The sequence below is a fragment of the Halichoerus grypus genome, chromosome 7, assembly GCF_964656455.1.
Source record: "Halichoerus grypus chromosome 7, mHalGry1.hap1.1, whole genome shotgun sequence".
Classification (NCBI taxonomy): Eukaryota; Metazoa; Chordata; class Mammalia; order Carnivora; family Phocidae; genus Halichoerus; species Halichoerus grypus.
Genome location: NC_135718.1, coordinates 112,106,751 through 112,125,566, shown reverse-complemented (window position 1 = coordinate 112,125,566; position 18,816 = coordinate 112,106,751). Strand labels below are relative to the sequence as shown.

General features: G+C 39.8%; 1 protein-coding gene across 5 annotated transcripts in view; it reads left to right on the top strand.

Annotated features, from left to right (window-relative positions):
- The window catches only part of RGL1 (ral guanine nucleotide dissociation stimulator like 1), a 242,914-nt gene that overhangs the window by 83,515 nt on the left and 140,583 nt on the right, over positions 1 to 18,816 (top strand). The window lies entirely within an intron of this gene.

Sequence of the window (18,816 nt, the reverse complement as noted above, 5' to 3'; positions counted from 1 at the left end):
CCAGCTTGGCAAATTTTTAATTCAGGGGCCAACCATGAATGGAGAACAGTAAGTTAGGAGTGTATTCCTTGGACATTAATAACTCTGCAGTGGGCGCCTGGGTGGCTCAGTTGGTTAAGCGACTGCCTTCGGCTCAGGTCATGATCCTGGAGTCCCTGGATCGAGTCCCACATCGGGCTCCCTGCTCGGCAGGGAGTCTGCTTCTCCCTCTGACCCTCCCCCCTCTCATGTGCTGTCTCTCTCATTCTCTCTCTCTCAAATAAATAAATAAAATCTTAAAAAAAAAAAAAATAACTCTGCAGTGACTTAACCAAAAGAGGTGGCACTGACAGGTAGGGCTTAAAACATACAGGTAGACATTCTCCTTGTAGAATCCTGCCAATCCTAAATGGGAAACAAAATCATGGTGAGAAAGTTAATTCCTAAGGATCAATCATAACAAGTGGAATTATATAGATTCATTGTTTGACAGCATGAGGCTCAGTGTATCATTAGGGCTCTTTGGTTGCAAGGAACAGAAATTGATTCTGACTAATTTAAGCAAAATGGGAAATTATTGGAGGATATTGGGAGGCTCACAGAATTGATGGGACGCTTTGAAAACTAGGCTTGGAAAGAAGACAGGAGCCAAATCAGTAAGAACTGCTCAGGGCACTACCCCTGGTATAAATTCCAATCTTTCCCCCACCCTCTCTTTATTCTCACAGGTATCTACTCAAGATGCAAAGCCATGGGAGAGGGGGGCTCACTGCCAAGCTCAGTCACATGTCTTTTTCCTGGTTATTCTGTAAAGAGAAAAAGAATCTTCCATGAGAGATCATTATAGCAAGTCCTCACAGCACTTGTGTTTGGAGTCCAAATGTCTAATATCCACATGTCGTGACAATTCCAGTTCAAGAAAGTAACTTAACAAGTGCAGTCTTAAACATGAGAATACTGCCCAAGCAAATGTAAACCCTCTCTGTAGGGATACTTGCCCAACAGATTTTTTTTTTTTTAAAGGAATAAAACTCCACAGAGAGCAGTTGAGGTCTCTACATAACCCATCTAATAGGACCAAGACTCGGGTCAGATAAGTGAGGTGCCGAGGGCACAAAATTTAAGGAAGCACTCACTCTTAGGTTTATGTCCTGCATTTGCACGAACTTGAGAGTTAATGCATCCTTATATTTTGAAGTGCCTTGCTTGCCTCACCCTTGTGCTGGTTCTGCCACCCAATTTTATTCTTCTCCCTCTTTCCCCCAGGTTATCCCTTTCCTGAATTAGGCATTCACCATTCTTATGCATATTTCAATATATATGGTACATACCTGTTATCCACATATCCAATATATAGTATTGATTTACATCTTTTCAATTTTGTATGTTTTATACTATATATCTACTTCTATATCTTCCTTTTTTTTTTTTAACATTTGGTTTCTACCTTATCTGTTTTCTGTGGTTGATACGTGTAGTTCTAGCTTATTCACATTTTACTGTTCTTTATATTCTGTTGATTGAATCAAATTTGTTTATCTGTTCTCTTACTAACTTTTAGTTTTTTTTCAGTAGAAGGTAGTGTAGTACATTTCATTAGCATAGACACCTGGAAGTGGCCTGCTGGATTATAAAGTATGAAAACCTTCAGTTTTACTAGTTATTATCAGATTGGTTTCCAAGATGAGGACATGAGTTTATATCCCCACTAGCAGCATATGAGAATTCCCCCTGCTCTGTATCTTCATCAGTTACTGATTTTGTCAGACCTTTAAATATTGGCTGATCTGATTGTTTTGAAGTGGGATTTTATTGTTTTAACATGAATTTTCCCATATGGATAATCAATTATCCCAGCACCATTTTTGAATGTCCATAATTTCTTCTTTAGTTGGTAATGTTCTCATGTATCATATTTCTTTACATACTCTCTCTGTTGATGTAATACTCCCTCAACTGTTTTAGCTTTAAAGGAAACATGGATATCTAATTGGGCATGTCTCTCCACTGAATTATTGCTTTTAAAAATTGTTTTGGCTGTTTTTGGAACTTATATTTTTGATATGAATTTAGGATGAGCTTGTTAGGTTCCATGAATACGAAGAAAAAGCAAAGTCTGCTGGAAATTTGATTGGGATTGAAATACGTTTGTTGATTAATTTGGGGAGTATCAACATCTTTATGCTATCCAGTGAATATCTTGTCTAATTATTGACTTTAACGGGCATGCTTCAATAGTTCACCCTCACTATTTCACCAATATTTTATCCTATACGCCTTTGCTGTAAGATTTTCGTTAACTAAGATCAAGGAAGTTTTTTCTTTTCCTTTTCTTTTTTGTTAAATGTTAATTTCTTTACATTATAATATTTGATATCTACAAAATAATATACATATAAGTTATAGAGTATAATATTAAAACAGATACTTGTGAGTTCACAGCAAACTTAAGAACTACAACTTTACCAATTTGTTGAATACATATGTGGACTCTTCCACATCCTATCCCCTTGACTCCTTTCCCTGCAAAGTTAACCATTTTCTTGAAGTCTGTGTTTGATCATTCTTTACCTTTTTAAAAGTTTTTATAGAATATATATGTATCCCCACACAATATTGTTTAGTTAAATAAACTAGTTATTTGGTCTTATATGTATGACATAGATCTGATTTCTTTGGTGACTCACTTCTTTCACTCAACATGTTTCTAAGATTTTTAGTAGTAATTCATTAATTTTTACTGTTGAAGAATATGCCATTATGTGGTTATGCCATGATTTATTTATTCATATTTATGTTCATGGACATTTTAATTATTTAGTTTTTTGCCATTATGAGCAATCTGCTAAGAACATCCTTATACATGTCTGTGCCCTGGTATAAGTGTTCCATGCGTAAGAATCTTTCTAGGTTAATACCTATTAGGTGAATTTTGTAGTTGGGTATGTGCAAGTTATGTTCTGCATGTTATTGCCGTATTGCCTTCCAAAACAGTACCAATTTACACTCCCACCAGCAGGGCATAACATTTATCTTATTCTATATCCTTGCCAACTTTTGTAATTGTCAGATTTCTTAATTTTTTCAATCTAGTTGGTAAAAAGGCATTCACCTTTGAGAAATGAGAAAATCTCATTCTTTACTAATCAATTCTTGATGTATATCACTCCATCTTAGATAATTTCTCTCTCTCTCTTTTTAGAATTTACTTTTCTGAGGGTCTAACTAGAGCAAGAGTCTTTCTTTTCTTTTTTCTTTTTGTCTGAAGATGCCTTCATTTTGAGCCTACTCTTAGAATGATAGTTTAGATGGCTTACTTTCTAGGTTACTTTCTTTCAGTACATTAAAAATATTCCGTTGTTCTCTGCCTTCCATTGTTTTTGTTGTAAACTAGCTAAAAGTCTAATTTTTTATTCCTTTGGATATAATGTCTTTTCTAACTAGCTAGATCTTCTCTACATTTTTGCTGTTTTGTAGTTTCATTCTTCTGTGTTGAGGTGTGGGTTTCTTTTTATTTAACCTCTTGGAATTCATAGGGCTTCCCAAATATATGAATGCTGTCTTCCATCAGTCTGGAAACATCTCTGTAATTTTCTTTTCAAATAATTGCTTTTGCTTCATTTTACTTCTGTAACTCCAACAAGATTTATGTTTGTTTTTCACACTCTTTGCTTATGTCCCTTAACCTCTCTTTTGGAGGTTATATTTTTTTTCCTCTCTGTGTTGTATTTGGATTAATTTTAGATCTCTTTTACAATCCACTAATTCTTTCTTCAGTTCTTTTTTTTTTTTTTTTTTTAAGATTTTATTTATTTATTTGAGAGAGAGAGAGAGAGAGCACAAGAGGGAGGAGCGGGAGAGGGAGAAGCAGACTCCCCGCTGAGCAGGTAGCCCGATGCGGGACTCGATCCCGGGACTCCAGGATCATGACCTGAGCCGAAGGCAGTTGCTTAACCAACTGAGCCACCCAGGCGCCCCTTCTTTCTTCAGTTCTATCTAATCTGCTCTTTAACTCAACCATTGAGTTTTAAATTTCAATTATTCTATTTTTTACTTCTAGAAGTTCTATTTTGTTCTTTCTAAAATTTTCTAGTCATTTTTTAATGTCTTGCTTTCTATTCCTATTTTTTATTTTTGAAGGTGATTTGTCAAGAACTGTGAAGGCTATGAGATCTTATGCTATTTGCAAGTTAGCTTGCCAAAGTTATAGATACTGAAAGAAGACATGAGACTCCTCTGTCTCAGAGACAGAAGAAATAGTAGCCAGAGTGTCAGCATGTTTTTATTGGTTCCTTATGTCACAGTTCCTCCAGGGCCTAGATACCTGCCTGCACAGGAAAGGATCAGTGACTTTGGGAAACTTTCCAGTTTATAGTAGACAGTAAGTAAGCCTGCACTTTCTCCTAATGGGAGATATTACCTTATCCTTTAAGGTTAACAATAGGCTGCAAACACAGGCCTGAAAAATGATCTGGGTAAAGATCAGCCAGGCCTTGATCTTTTGGCACAGAAATCAAGACATACAGAAACAAGAGAGACTCATGGAGGAGTGTTTCTCAACAATATTAAATATAATAGTCTTATATTCTGAGTTGGCAATTCTAATAACTGTGGATCTTGTTTTGCTATTTGTTCTTTCTGTTGCCTTTTGCACATGATGTTTTGTTTTTTTGTGGTTTTATGATTTTTGACTGTGAGTTCATTTTTCTTGAAATGAAGGGAGCTTTCTCTGTTGAGAATTTGCATTTACTTCTGGGAGCACTACCAACTGGAAGTGACTTTAAAGTAAATTCTTAGCTTGAAGTTTTTCAGACTACTCAGTGTGAATACAGGCTGAAAACCTGTGGCTGGGTGTATTTGTGATAATTAGTTCTGAGGGGAATTGACTCCTCCCTTCCCAACCCACCCCTGCTCCTGTTCAGCACCATATTTTAAGATAAGCAACTTTCCTGGTATTGTTGTGGAGGGCATGTCATTCTTGGTTCATCTTAATGCAGAGGGAATAATATTTTGGGGTCCTAGTTTTATGCAGTGGGGATTCCCTGTAGATTCTCTCTCTTGAGCCAGTCCCCCGTTTTGTCTGTTAGTCCCTGTGTCATTTAAAGTAATAACCTATATTAGTTAAAGTAACACTAATGCTGTCTCAAATATAGTCAAAAATTTAAGTGGCTTAACACAATAAAAGTTGATTTCTTAATCACATAATAGTCTAACACTTGAGTTCATTCTTAAAGGAAAAGCATACATTAGCCCAGCAAATGGGATTTCAGAAGAAGAATGAGAGAAAAAATATTCCTGGAAGAGGAAAAACTGTGTAAAGGTATATTAGAGAGAATGTTCTGCAGTTTGGAGCATTTATAGCAGAAAAGGAATGGCAAGAGATGAAGCTGAGAGGAACCAAATAATGAAAAGTCTTATGTGCTCCACGCAGAATTTCAGAAATTATCCTGTGGGTCTTGAGGAATCAATGTAGGGTTTTAGGTGGCGCTAGTGACATGGTTGGATTTGTTTTTTAGAAATGTTACTTGAGGGGCACCTGGGTGCCTCAGATGGTTAAGCATCTGCCTTCGGCTCGGGTCATGATCCCAGGGTCCTGGGATCGAGCCCCACGTCCGGCTCCTGGCTCAGCGGGGAGCCTGCTTCTCCCTCTGCCTCTCCCCCTGCTCCTGCTCTCCCTGTCTCTCTGTATCTCTGTGTCTCGAATGAATAAATAAAATCTTTAAAAAAAAAGAGAGAAATGTTACTTGAACACTTCAAAACCTTCTAGCCCACTTTGGTCTCTTTCTTTTCCATCTACACTGTGCTGGTCAATGCTCAATGGGGAATTATTCGGGATGGGAATTCTCTCTCTTCAACTAGACCCTCTGTCCTTGAGATCATATTCTTTAGTTTTAATTCTACTCCACGATAAACCCAAGGCACGGGCATACTGCTGGACACAGGTTGAAATAAAAACCTGATGATTGATTGCCAAACATTTTCATAGTCTTTATGTAATCATACAGTCATTATTTTACACTAATATGTTGTTTATCTAAGTTGTTACATCCACCAATATTGTACAAAGGTGATTCATTTGATTCACCATAAGATAGCACTTATTGGTGGTGACTTTTTTTTTTTGTCATTGCTGATTGAATTTGCATTGAGTCATCTGCCATGCCACTGGACTTACATGTGTTCAATGTTTTACATTTGTGAGGAGGCTGCCAAGATAAGCAAACAAGACAACGGAACAGGGATGCTCTCTGTGTGAAATTAAACTAGTGAATGCCTGTATGGAGACTGGACATATGACCTCTTCCTGTCTATCCAGCCCAGGAATGGGGCCCCACGTTGTAACATCACATTCTTGGAGGAAGAAGTAGTAATGTGTTCATCATGCATGCTTTGGAGATTAAATCACTCTCATCATGAAATGAGTAAAGTAGATGTATCATCAGTAGTGAGAAATGGAATTTTGAGACTAAATAATATTCAATTGGGGTCTGTAAGTGAGGGAAAAAATCATTTATCAAGCACCTTCTCTGGGTCAAGAACTGTATTTAGTTGGCACTTTCATATTCATCGATATATTTGTCACAGCCAAAGGTATATTTTTCATCAGGATTTTGCAGATTAGAGGCTAAGGCACATACCCAAAGACACATAGCTGGTAAGTGGCAGAGTAACGTTCAAACTCAGGCTTGTCTCTCTTCATTTTTATACTCTTATTTCCTCACAAAGTTGTCTTCCAGAATTATTTAAATCCATCTGATTCTACATTTGGTTTCCTTGCCCAGACTTTAACTAATCCTGGCCAGGGCAGGACCCTCAGCTTGATAAATGGTACCAGTCTTGCTTTCATAGAGCTTGGCTCTACAGTGTCTGGCATGAGTAAACACCAATGTGCCCACTGAGTCACAACTTTCTTCCATTCCTCAAAGCATCATCCCAGGGTGTGTGACTAGACTTCTATCTCAGCTCTCTCATATAGTACCCCAGTATCTCATGGAAACAGCACCCTCCCCTTAACTCTGTCCTATTTAAATGGAGCCCTAAAACTCTGCTAAACTCTTTGTAGCTCTCTTTTCTGCATAGCTGAACTCTGCTCCACATCCCCTAAGCTGTTGATTGGGGTCCAGTTGTGAACAGTCTGATTGTTTGGGACCTGGATATTTTCACCCATTTCCTGAACTCTTGTTGCTTCCTTGGACATTAAAACCTGCCAGAATCACAGTGTTTTCCTATGCCCATGAGACACTGCTCACCAAACAGTCTGCTATTACCACAGGGCACACACTTGTCATCAGGGAGTCTCTCTAGCTCCAGTCGGCCAACTTGATATCTTCTTATTTTTATCCATTGGCTCTTGTCACCAGAATCCCAAGTTGCCCAGTGTAAGACCATTTGAGTTATGGCCTGACATTTTTAATAAGTTTCACAGTCTAAACCAAAGGGGGATTTTCTGGATATCAGATCTTTCATTATGGTTACATTTCAGTGTTGATGTGAAAAGGTGCTTGTGTACCACCTCTTCAAAGAAGACATCCTTGACCCCTCTGGTCAGGGTTAGTGACCACACTGTGTGATCTCATAATACCTCTGCTTATCTATCTTATAAGACTCATCACATGAGTGAGACTTGTATGTTTATATATTGCTGTCTCCCAAACTAGAATGTAAGCTCCTCAAGGCCTCTGTCCTATTTATCTGTATATGTTCAATAATATTCATGGTGTTTGGCACATAGTGGGTACTTGATAGGTATTTATTGAATATAGAAAATATACAGAGCAACTAAGAGCATGGACTCTGGAACCAGACTTGCTGTGTGAACTTGTCAAATTTCTTAACCTCTCTGTACTTCAGTTTCCTCATCTATAAAAATGATATACTAATAGGGTTGTTGTGAGAATTCATTGAGTTATAATGTGTAAAGTGCTCAGAACAGTGCCTTCTACATAATAAGCAACAGATGTAGACTTTTATTATTGTTGAACAAATCAGTGACAAGGGAAGAGTACAAGATGGTACACCATATTGGCCTATCCATTGTACAGCAGCTGCTTTTAATCCCTGCTATCTGAATTTAGGATTTCCCCTACCTTCTGGAAGGCCCCACACTCTAGGATCCTTTCTATGTTTTAAATAGAATTTGAACTGATGGACACAAATGCCTGACTGTAATGAGACTACCCTCACTAAAGTTCCTGTAGAGAATCCCTCAGGCAGGAAGACAGTCAACCCCAACTAAACAGCACTGTGTTGAGATACACAAATGATTTTGGTGTAGTGGCCAAATGTGGGTGTTTCAGAACCACTCAACTCTACTCCCCCTTTACCCTGTGTGTGAGGTAGGGTGACACGTTAGCAGTGTGCTTGCTTGCTCCTCAGGGGCAGTGTGCATGGATCAGAGTGGACGGGCTGGGTTCTCAACCTTGTGTTATGCTGGCTGCTGATTCAGGTGGCTCAGGTGATGATTTGAATGGGACGGCAAACCCTTCTAGAGGATAGAATAAGACAGGATTGATATATCTTAGACTTTTGTAATCAATTTAGCCTGCTCTATTTGGTTCCTAGTTCTAGAATAAACCCTGCTTTCACCATACCAGACATCAACATTTCTTTATGTTTTGATACAGAGAGTAAAGGAGATGCCAGGTAAACTTAGGAAAAAAGGAAGGAAGGAAGGAAGGGAAGGAAGGAAGGAAGGAAAGGAAGGAAGGAAGGAAAGGAAGGAAGGAAAGAAAGGAAGGAAGGAAGGGAAGGAAAGGAAGGAAGGAAGGGAAGGAAAGGAAGGAAGGAAGGGAAGGGAAGGAAGGAAGGAAGGAAGGAAGGAAGGAAGGAAGAAAGAACACAAGTTTCTTGAGGGCCTGGAAGTCATTCATTCATGGGGCTTGCATTGAGGGGGATGTTAAGTCTCCAAGAAAAAGTTTGCAAAGCAGTTCTGTTTCAGCCCATTGTTTTCCACAGTGTGTTCACTGTAAACCTCAGGATCCCTTTTTGTTCCCTTGAAACCCCCATTATGTCAGGAAAAGCATGGCATGAGGCAGTAAAGGGTCAGGGGATGGGGGAGAAGAGCTTACAAATGGAAATCATTCCCATGAAAGGGAAAGGAGGTGTCTTCAGTCCTTTAAGCTTGTCTCCCCTTCAAGGGGGCACATGTGAGGAAGAAATGACATTATTTACATTTGTTCTTGGATTACAAATGCAGGGTATTTGGGAGAGGTGCATGTCTTCCCACAGGAGTGAGTAGCTATTTTAAAGGCCCATCCTTTCTCAGGGGCCCAGGAGAGGAAATAGTTGAAAATCTTCACTACAAACTTTTCCTCTATGACCTGGCATCTGAGAAATTCACCTGATTTACATAATGGGAAACCCTTATCTAGGAATCTCGGGAAATTTGATAGATGAAGAAAATTTCAGTGAGGTAAAGATTGGGGGAGGGGTTGGCGTTGCTGTTTGGAAAGGGTTGGCATTCTTTTTTTTTCCCCCCCTCTTTTAAAAAAGATTTATCCATCTATTTTAGAGAGAGAGAGATCAAGAGTGTGAGTGTATGAGTGAGGGAGGGGCAGAGGGAGAGAGTCCTAAGCAGACTCCCCGATGAGCGGAGAGCCCTACACAGGGCTCAATCTCATGACCCATGAGACCATGACCTGAGCCGAAATCATGATTTGGAGGCTCAACTGACTGAGCCACCCAGGCGCCCCAAGGGTTAGCATTCTTTAAAAATTGCACTCCCATGTCAGTAGCCCCAGTGTCTGTGTATCATGCTGTTCTGTTTAGGATGCCCTTCCTTAGCTAACATTTACTCATCACTCAGACTCTGGAAATTTTCCTTGATCTCCACACGCTATGTTATGTGCCCTTGTCATTTTCCCCTTACTCTTTTTTTTTTTTTTTTTGAAAAGCACTTTGTGTCTTCTTTATGTATATTTATCACATTATATGGTAAATTTTATCATCTTTTATCATCTTTTCGAGTGTACTATGAGCTCCTAACATGAGGAACTATGTCTGTCTTATTCAAAGTTATATCACTACACTGTTGAGGTGTTTGTTGAATGAATGAATGAATGAATGAATGAACAAATGAACAAAGGAACAGACAGATAAACAACCATTTTCATATGTTGATAAGAGGACCTGAGAACACTCAAGTGACAGAATTGGGGGGAGCGGTCTAGTGGTGTTTTCTCTGCCATCATAAAGGGGCAGACCCAAGGCCCAGAACTATATGTTTTCTTCTGTGGCTTGTATTGCCACTAAGAGGAACCATTACAATTTTATTGGATTTCTGAGAAATCAACAACATATGTGTATAGTAAAAATACAGTGATGAGAAAAGCAAAATTGCCTGATGAAAAGAGTCCTCAGTAAGCAGAATAACCTCTCCACCCACTCTTATTTACCCTTATGGTCAAATCATGCTTACAAACTAACTCATTGTTGCCTCAAAACTTTCATTTTAAGTAGGATGAATGCTGGGAGAAAACAAATCTTAATTGTTTCAAAGTAAAAATGTTGATCAAGGGAGCTAAAAATGGCCGAGACTTGAAACATTGTGATGGAAGAATCCTGCCCTCTCAAGGTAGGATCAGAAGTTATTTTTAAGGAATAACTGAGGGTGGTAGATCTGTGAAAGCAAGACAGAGCCAGGATCTCAAATGGGAGTGCAGAAGTATTATAATTTACTACGAGAAATGCAAACTGCTGACAATACGGTCACAGAAAGTGAGAGATTCCCAAATGCGCAGGACTTCTTGGAAGAAATGTAGCAAGTCCCTCGATACAAAGTATACCATACAAGGACATGCCACCCCTTTTGGGCGGGGATCAAGGTGTCACCCCTTTTCTGAAAGGAGGCAGGGACCGCAAGGAAGAAGATGCAGAGGCTTAACTAAACCAGACTTGAACTGTAGAGCCACACAGGAGTGACCATTAAACAACCGTTGGGATTTGAACTGAGAGCTGAGATCTATGGAGAAAAGAGCCAAATTGTTCACCTCAGTTTCATTTTTTTTTTTTATTGTGAAAACAAAAACACGGGATACTGTAGAAATCATAAGTGACAGCCCGTTTTTCAATATGACACTTAAATATCTAGCCACCTTGTAAAATCTTTTCACACCACAACTGCAACATTGTAGTCATTGTAGGACCGGGAGAAACCTTCAGGGGCCAATCTAGTCAGAATGTAGCTTGTCTGTTTGTCATCCTTAACCAGCTGGGGGTCTCTGCAGTCTTTTGATGCTATTTTCTCATTGCTTCCGCAGTTGGATGTTTCTTTTGCGGTGGACAAACATTCATTGCATTAGCCCACCACTTAATTCTTATTCTTTAGCTAAATTAACCAGAATGCTTGTGAATACAGTGCCCTGGTTAACTTAATTTTCTGCACATTTATGAGATAACGGACATGACCCATAGTAAGCCCTTAATTGACATTTTTCAATGAGTGGATACATAACAGATGTGAAAGTACATTTCTCGCTCAAAAAGTGCAAGTTCCTTCCAGACATGATAGGATTTGAGGATGTAGGCCATAAAGGGGAAAGCCTCCATGGATTTTGGATTTAGCTAGAATTTGTTTGAACAGGGGAGTGATGTTTACTAGATGTGTTATCCCGGGCAGTAGTTAATCCTCTAAGCTTCAGTTTCTTGGTCTGTAAAGTGTGGATAATAATATTCTTTTGGGGAAGGTTGGGTATGCAATGTATATAAACCACCTAGGACAATGATTGACCCATAGCAAGTGCTTGATAATATTATTTCCATTTTTCTCTCTCTAGTTAACAGGATTAATCACAAAACCACTGGAGTTTTGGCCCTGTGAAAAGTCTTGAATAGAGTGAAAGTAATATGCAAAACTATTAACATTTGTCAATTATAGATAGTGGTAATAATGAACATGATTGTATATGTTTGTGTTTCTGTGTATGTTTTACAATTCTAAAAATTAAACGTGTCAAAAGTAAATAAATAAAAGTAAATCAAATGACAGATATCATTAAATGAGCCATCTAAAATAAATCCATTTCTACCGTAGTAAATATAGAAGAGTGAAATTGACTCATTTTGCAATCAATATTTGTTGAGTAACTACTAGGAACTAGGACTGATACAACCCCTGCCTCGTGGAGCTTACAGTCCAGCGAGGAATACAGTTTAAAACAAACAAACATAAAGGCATCACACATGTGATCAGGGCAGTTAAAGGAAATACAAGGTTGTAAGGCAGCACATATGAGTCACATCTTTACCTGAATTTTGGGAGGTGAGGAAAAGCTGAGGGTGATTAGTGATGTGTGGGAGGACGTGATGTATAGGATAAGACATGGAGAATGAACAGGGTGAACGACACCAAGAAATGTGGGTAGGGAGGGAAGTCCTTGGCACGTGCGGAGGGAAAAGCATGTGCCAAGGCGTAATGCCTAGAGGGATGGGGAATGAAGATAGTTCAATATGGGTGGAAGACAGGCTTCAAAGTGGAAGGTGTAGGGGGAGATAAGTCTTGAAAGGAGGGCAGATCATGAAGGGCCGGAGAAGTTTCATGCTTCTTAGGCAGAGTTCGCCCACCAAAATATCAAGACCTTTGTCTGCCCCTGTTGGTGGACTCTCGTTTTTGTGCTAATACTGTTGGTACTTAGGAACTGATAATTCAGTGCTTCAAGTTTGATGGAAGCTGTGTTTTCTGGGGAGCCTGAAATCATGTTGCTTGCTATTTTTAGTGGACAGAAACTTAGTCTAACTACTTCCGATGAATAGAATGAGTATGGAAGTTCTGTTTCTTACAAATTTTCAACGTAACAACTTTCACTGATGGACTGAGGCTGTCCTGAGCTGCAGCACGTTTCTGCCTGCCATCAACAGATTACTGGCAGTGGCTTGTTTAATGTCCTCTTGAACTTAACAGAAAAACAGACTCAAAGATAGCCTTTGGGAACCTAACTTGTAAGCAGATGAGTTTTGTAATAAAAAGTTAACTCTATCATATTTTTCGTAGCCTGCTGGTATCCTCTCACATCAGATGGATCAATGTTTGTGTCCCCAATCTTGAGGTTAACTAGAGTTTTTGAAACCAATAAACAATTTTACAATCTGCAAGATTTTTCTTTAACAAAACCAATAGCATTTATCCATTATCCTATGGAGCTCGGACAAATAGCATTTGGTTTGGAGAGTCTGGAACACAGTTGCACTGGGGCAGAGATGAAGAAGGGTGATTACATTCTAATGACAGTCATTCACAATATCTGATCATGTTCAAACACAGGACCATTACACATGGTTTCATAATGGAAAATAAACGGGCCAGACAATTCAGTATACACAAACCATCTGGTGACCTTGCCAGTGACTCCTCAGGGAGGGAGTTGATAGGAAAACTGATGATCTGAGATTGTGATTTTCCCAAAGTTGGAGAATAACATCATTATCCTCTAATTCCCAACGGTTGCTCCCTGCACTTTGTTTTCCACAATTGTCTAAGATTCTCAAACATCCTAAGCTTTGCAAACTCTAGTTACACGATAAAGCTCCTGGCTATTTTAATTTGGGAGTATACTTTTTATTGTCACTTGAATTCTTCATGATGACAGTCTTCCCTTCCTTCACTCTCTGCCCTGACCTGCCTCTTTCCCTCATTAATATTGAGAGAATTAACATTAAATTTAGAAGTGGGATGTTTGAAGGAGTAGATCATCTTTATGGTTTGTTATACGTGTCCAAGAAAAGTCTTTAAGCTACAACTCTGGGTAGCATTTTTCTTTCCTCCAGTTGCATTTTTTTTTTCTTATTTAATGTGAGTAGTAGTTCAAAGCAGAATCTGTTTATTCTTGGCTCGGTTTCCACCCCACTAGTTATGACTTTTAGATGTATATGTGGAATCTTGTTCTCAGAGGAAGATCTAAGGAGACCCTGTTATAAGTATGGGGTTAACCACCATAAGGCACAGCTGGTGCAAATCAGCATGATACAGCAATAGCTCAGGGTTATTGGCAGAGCCTGTGTTTAGGATTTAATAGTAAAGAAAAGGGGCTCTGTACTGTAGGATAGAGAAGAAGGGAAAAGCTAGGGAGGGAGGAGTGGAGGATATCAAAGATAAACAGGAGAGGGAAGACATTAAAAGAATGGTGGTTTTCCTAGTGCCCTCATAAACCAGTAGTAAGGGGGAGGAACCATATAGTATGGAAAGTTTATTAAATAAAATGATGTTCATATCTTCATGGTTTGGAGAGATTTGGGGGCACCTTATTTCATATACAATGTTCCAGTCCTTTAGGAGGGTAAACAGAGGCACTGTGGGGTAACTTGATAGCCTATGAAGAGCTGGAGAGATTTTTTTTTTAAAGATTTTATTTATTTATTTATTTGATAGAGAGAGAGAGTGCAAGAGAGTGCACAAGCAGGGGGAGTGGCAGAGGGAGAGGGAGAAGCAGGCTTCCGGCTGAGCAAGGAGCTCGATGCGAGGCTCGATCACAGGACCCCGGGATCATGACCTGAGCCAAAGGCAGATGCCTAACTGACTGAGCTGCCCAGGTGCCCCAAACTGGGAGAGATTCTTGAAAGAGATTAGGAAGAATAGAAATTCTAGAATGGGAAGAGGGTACAAATTCGACAGCCCAGATTCTCTTCCATAGTCTGATTTGATGTATGTCATCTCTAGTTCAACCATGTCTCAGATTTTGAATAAAGATATACATGGTCAGCATAAATCTGAGTAGGGTGACATACTTTCTTAGATCATTAAAAATAGGCTCAACCTCCAGAGAATTATCTGTATCCTTCCCTGAGGCCTGGCTTCAGTGCCTCTGAAGACAAATGAGCAGTGATAGGTGGAGCAGTTTTCGAAAAAGAAGGTCCTATTCTAGCCTCCTGGCAGAATTATACACCTGGCCCTGTGGATCCGAGAGCCTCCTGTATGCTCTTTTCTCCGTCTTTCAGGGGACATCTGTAGGTGGCTGAGAGGAACAGAGAAGGCAAGACCCTTCCTCCCCTAGTGGACAGACTCATACTAGTAAGGGAGCAGCGTAGCCGCCCATTTTCTGGAATCAGGGATTCAAAGTGGAGATTCTTATTTGTGGTGTTGCGAACTTTGATTATCTTGAGATCAGAGAGCTTCCAGTTGCAGATGTGCTCAGATGTCAAGTATGTCAGATGGCCCCCAAGGCTAATTCTGGGTCTACGTGAGTGTTCGAGATAGTCCCCAAGGTGGATTCTGGGTCTTCATATGACTATGGATTCCGTTGGAAACTTCAAAAGCAAGGAGATAGATAAAAGTGTGAGGAAAGATCATTTGTAAGTTTGTTTCTTTTTATGAATGCTGGAAAGGTATCAGCGTTGGGTTCTGTGACCCAGCTAGAAAAAAAAAAAAGAAGGTATTTTATGTATAGTATGTGGGTGAAAGAACATATTTGTGAGGGGAGGACTGGGGCAATTTGAAGAACTATCAATTTATAGAAGAAAAGAATCAGTTTCTAATTAGCATGAAAAATGCTCAGACCAGATAGTGACTAAAATGTTCATCTGGTTTAGTTTTTACATAAAATACTTAATGAGTTATAAAGGGTATAGAATTTGGTTCCAGTGTCCTTCCTGGGGGAATACCTGTAAAGAAGTAGCATATTGTTAACATGCTAAAAGAAATAATTTTCTTTCTTTTCTTTTTTTAAGATATTATTTATTTATTTGAGAGAGAGAGAGAGAAAGAGAGAGCATGCGCTGGGGGGGAGGGGCAGAGGGAGAGGGAGAAGCCGACTCCCCACTGAGTGGGGAGCCCAGCTATGGGGCTTGATCCCAGAACCCTGAGATCGTGACCTGAGCTGAAGTCAGACACTTAATCCACTGAGCCACCCAGGTGCCCCAAGAAATAATTTTCTTTAAAGAATTATCTTAGTGGAAAAATGGGTTCATAGTTAGTAGGATAGCCTTCTTAAGAAGAAATGGGATCTCTCTGAATATGTAGCTCTTTTCTATCTGATGACCAGTCTAGCAGTTGTGCAGGTCATTGAAGTCTGCTTGGTGTTATTATTCGTGATCTCTTTGGAACAAATACTAGGTGATGTCATTTTAACATTTTTAATATGTTTTGTGTTGTTTTTCCAGGAGCATGAAAATTTGAACTAACACATCTATTTTACTTTGGACCAGTACTCCTTGCTATCAAGGGCATCCATTTTTGAAACAGCTGTTTGGGTTGAGGGATATAGAATGTGGCCATGAAACAGATCAAAGCTAATTGGCCCTCAGGGTAAATAAGCTCATGACCTCGGCCTCATTAGCCCTGTGCTGTAACTAGCTGAAGTAACCTGCCCTGGGGGAAAGTTCACTTCCCTGAAGAAGTTCCAGCATTTGGAAATTATCCAAGAAGGCTTGTCATGTTGCTGACCCCACCTTTTCTGACCTAATGATGAAATGACTGGATGGTTGAGGGAGAAAAGGGGAAAATTCTGTGCTTACCCTGGGCTTGGTGATCCTGGGGTCAGCATCAGGTAGAAAATAATGCTAGAGTTGGGCTATTTTGTAGGATTTGTATCTAGGCCAGTGCCAGTGGATATTTTACTCAGACAAATGTTGATGAACTTGCTCCGGAATGAAAGCCACTGAGGTGGGTTTTGACCAATAGAAAACCTCCATGTGTGTGACAAACAAACATTGTGTGACAGGTGAGACTTTCTGTGCAGTAGACTCTTTTGAGTCTTCGTCTTGCCTTATCTCTTCACGCAGCTGGGATAAACAATTGCGTGTACCACACCAACCGGGACCATGGAATGGATTGATAAATACAACCTCCAGACCATATGCAGAAGCCAAAGGTTTTCCCAGGCCCCGGAAAACAAAGGAGTCACGCTGTTCAGTAGCTACAGCAGCTCTTGAAGGTCTGTTCTCTGAGGCTGGTTTATATTCCTCTTCCTTTAAGGCCTATTGCTAAGTAGCTTTGTCAATATTCCCTCCTAACACCTCCCTTCTAGCCTTCTGATTGGCCAGTGGGGTGGGGAAGGGGGATAAGAGTGCTCCTTCTGACTCTTTCTGTAGAGCTGAGACAACATTTTGGTCCCTCATATTCTCAGGCAAGGGCTAGTTCCTCTTAACCAAAGTCCCTTTTCTAACGTACAATAAGAAAAAATGAAATTCAATGAAAAATCCAGATGAGGCAGTGATTACTCTTCTTCTTTCCACTTACCCTCCATTCCAACACACAGTGAACACTTTCTGCAGGGTCTAGCTTCCTCCTCTGTGTGGACTAGAGAGCTTCCTCTTCAGGTCAGCTGGCTAGGGTATTATCGATCGCCCTGCCGACAGTCTCTTTTTTCTGCCCTCATTGGCCACACACCCAATTGCTATTGAAGACGCGAATTTAGAAACCCTGTAAAATAATAATAGAATATTTATTATATTTTTAGTAGTGGGGGGTACAAATAAGAAACCCAAACTGGTCTCTGATCTCTCTCTCAAATGGTCCCCTACCCCGGGAAGCCATCTCTCCACCCCATCTCAAAGCCTTTTCCTAAGTTAACCACTGCTAACCATTTCTGCCCGAATGTAACCAACTATGTGCCCATCTCCACATATGTGTGTGTATACTAACGCATAAGGGATCACACTATACACAATGTTCTATAGCTGGCTTTTTCTCCTTAATGATGTATCTTAGAAATCTTTCCACATTGACACACACAGATCCATCCCATTCTTTTAACAAGTCCATAGTAATCCATTGTATGGATGTGCCTTTTTTATCTAACCAGTCCTTGTATTGATGGACATATTGATGTATTTTTAAAACCATGACGAATAACACTTCGGTGACCATCCTTGTCCATATGTTTTGTTGAAATATTCCTTAGATATCCACAGGATAAATTCCTAGCAGTGACATTACTTGTTCAAAGGGAATGTATGGTTTTAATATTGGTAAGTATTGCCAAATTATGCTCTAAAGAGGTTATGCCTGCTCATACTCTCAAGATAATAAATATCTATTTTGGGTACAAAGAAAAGTAATGTTTTCTCAGACTTGCGTAGCTGGTTTCTGTTTCTATTCTTAAAGTGCTCTCTATGTTTTAGCTTCTGGACATCGGATACATAAAGTAATGATGCTCACGTCATTTCTCTTCCCCACCCCTCCCCTAGAGGATCCATCCAGCACTGAAGCCTATCAATAGAGTATTCTTGTTCTACACCTTAAGAATGTGCTGGGCCAGAGAAGGATATGGGTTCTAATTATGAGGACTCTCCACTGATAGCACTACACCTCCAAGTACCTGCCGCAAAGGACACCAGGGCTTCAATTCCAGCGAAGCATCTGGAAAATAAGGCTTGGCCATTTCACATCAACCCAGGAACATGGCATTTTGAGAGGTTATCACCAACTCTGCTCCCCATCAAGGGGCAAGAGAGAATCTTCTTTGATGCTTCTAAAGGAAACTCAGTGCCTATAGCTTCAACGGGGAAATGGAACTCATCACCCAGATGGGGAAGCAGGGAGGAATGATTAAGCACTTCAAAGCCCTGTGAAGCATGTTTAATCATAGTTAAATGCTTCTTCATAAAACCTGATATTTTGATGTCTGTCTAGCATCATAGGAATCCTGACTATGGCCTAGGATTTGACACTTTATATTTTTACAGTAGAACAGGAAAATTAGACATGAAAGCCACTCAGATGTCCAATATTAGAGAATAATGCAGGTAGTACAGACATTGTGGTGGGTGGATTGTAATTACCTTATTTTTGTTGGTAATGCGCTCTCATTGCATACAGGGATTTGGTGAGATTGTTGTCATATTTTCTAAAGTATCTGGAGCTCCGAGGAGGAAAACTGGAAAATGAGTACAAATAATGATGCTCAG